Consider the following 2,186-nt stretch of genomic DNA (forward strand, 5'->3'; position numbering starts at 1 on the left):
CCGTCCAATATATCAATCTTTATGTCTCGACCATTTCGAGACTCCTCGTCATGTCCGTGATCACATCTGGGACTCCGAACTAACTTCGGTACATCAAAACTCATAAACTCATAATATAACTGTCATCGAAACCTTAAGCGTGCGGACCCTACGGGTTCGAGAACAATGTAGACATGACCGAGACACATCTCTGGTCAATAACCAATAGCGGAACCTGGATGCTCATATTGGCTCCTACATATTCTACGAAGATCTTTATCGGTCAGACCGCATAACAACATACGTTGTTCCCTTTGTCATCGGAATGTTACTTGCCCGAGATTCTATCATCGGTATCTTAATACCTAGTTCAATCTCGTTACCGGCAAGTCTCTTTACTCGTTCCGTAATACATCATCTCACAACTAACTCATTAGTTGCAATGCTTGCAAGGCTTATGTGATGTGCATTACCGAGAGGGCCCAGAGATACCTCTCCGATAGTCGGAGTGACAAATCCTAATCTCGAAATACGCCAACCCAACATGTACCTTTGGAGACACCTGTAGAGCTCCTTTATAATCACCCAGTTACGTTGTGATGTTTGGTAGCACACAAAGTGTTCCTCCGGCAAACGGGAGTTGCATAATCTCATAGTCATAGGAACATGTATAAGTCATGAAGAAAGCAATAGCAACATACTAAACGATCGGGTGCTAAGCTAATGGAATGGGTCATGTCAATCACAACATTCTCCTAATGATGTGATCCCGTTAATCAAATAACAACTCTTTTGTTTATGGTTAGGAAACATAACCATCTTCGATTAACGAGCTAGTCAAGTAGAGGCATACTAGTGACACTCTGTTTGTCTATGTATTCACACATGTATTATGTTTCCGGTTAATACAATTCTAGCATGAATAATAAACATTTATCATGATATAAGGAAATAAATAATAACTTTATTATTTCCTCTAGGGCATATTTCCTTCACTAGCACCACGTATTGCCATGTTATGCTTTGTGATGCTTTGATTGCTTTGTTATTTATTGTGTTCCCCTCCGTTACTTCTTTCCGGTAGACCCCGGGACCGATGTCGGTACCCCTGTGATTGACTACATCAACAATGAACCCTTCTTGCCAGAGCAACCAGGCAAGCCCCCCCCCCTTGATCACCAGATATCGCCTATTCTTCTCTCTACTGCTTGCATTAGAGTAGTGTAGCATGTTACTACTTTCGGTTAATCCTATTCTGCTGCATAGCCTGTCATTGTTGCTACAGTTGTTACCCTTACCTGCAATCCTAAATGCTTAGTATAGGATGCTAGTATTCCATCAGTGGCCCTACACTCTTGTTCGTCTGCCATGTTATACTACTGGGCCGTGATCACTTCGGGAGGTGATCACGGGCGTATGCTATATACTTTATACTGTTACATTACTTATGATATTGTTCGGAGTTGGGGACAGTCGGTGGGAACGACACCTATGGGATCACAAGAATCCCTACTACGGTTAGCGGGCGCGGGGTCGTGAGAAGAGCGGATCAAACAGATAGTACATAGTTTGTTTATCCAGGTTCGGGCCGCGAGGATGCTTAAAACCCTACTCCTGCTTTGGTGGATGTATATTCCTATTCTTGAGCTAGCTCTGGGGCGTTAGGAGCTCCAAAAAGCCGAATCCTTCTCCTGGTCGCCTCGGGCCTCCTTTTATAGAAAAAGGGGTCGCCACAGTGGCACACAGGAGGTGGAAAGGGTACAGTGATGCGAGGTTATCCCTCGCATTACATGACAAGGCGCATTTAATGTGTCTCGCTAGGTGTCCTTGCTTTATCGGGGATGGGGGTTAAATCTGTCTCGTCCATCGCCGCTCCTTCTTGTGTCGACATGCGCCCTGGCCAGCAATGCCTGTGATGCCATGTAGGTAGGCAGGCAGCTGAGGTGGCGTAGTGGTGGGTCTTCACGAAGACCTGCATGCCGCAACGCAGGTGCCTGCCTAGCTGGTTGGGTTGGCAGCTGCATGCGTACGACGGTGGAGGTTTAGTCGGCGTGGGCCTGATGGTGGCCCTGCGGATGTCCTCGGCAAGGGCCTTGCCGGGGCCCCGGCAAGGGTCTTGCCGAGGCGCCTGCTGTCATCCCCGGCAAGGCGCTTGCCGGGGGTCTTGTGGTCTTCCTCGGCTGGGATCCCGCCAAGGGTCGTCATCT

The sequence above is a fragment of the Triticum aestivum genome, chromosome 2A, assembly GCF_018294505.1.
Source record: "Triticum aestivum cultivar Chinese Spring chromosome 2A, IWGSC CS RefSeq v2.1, whole genome shotgun sequence".
NCBI lineage: Eukaryota > Viridiplantae > Streptophyta > Magnoliopsida > Poales > Poaceae > Triticum > Triticum aestivum.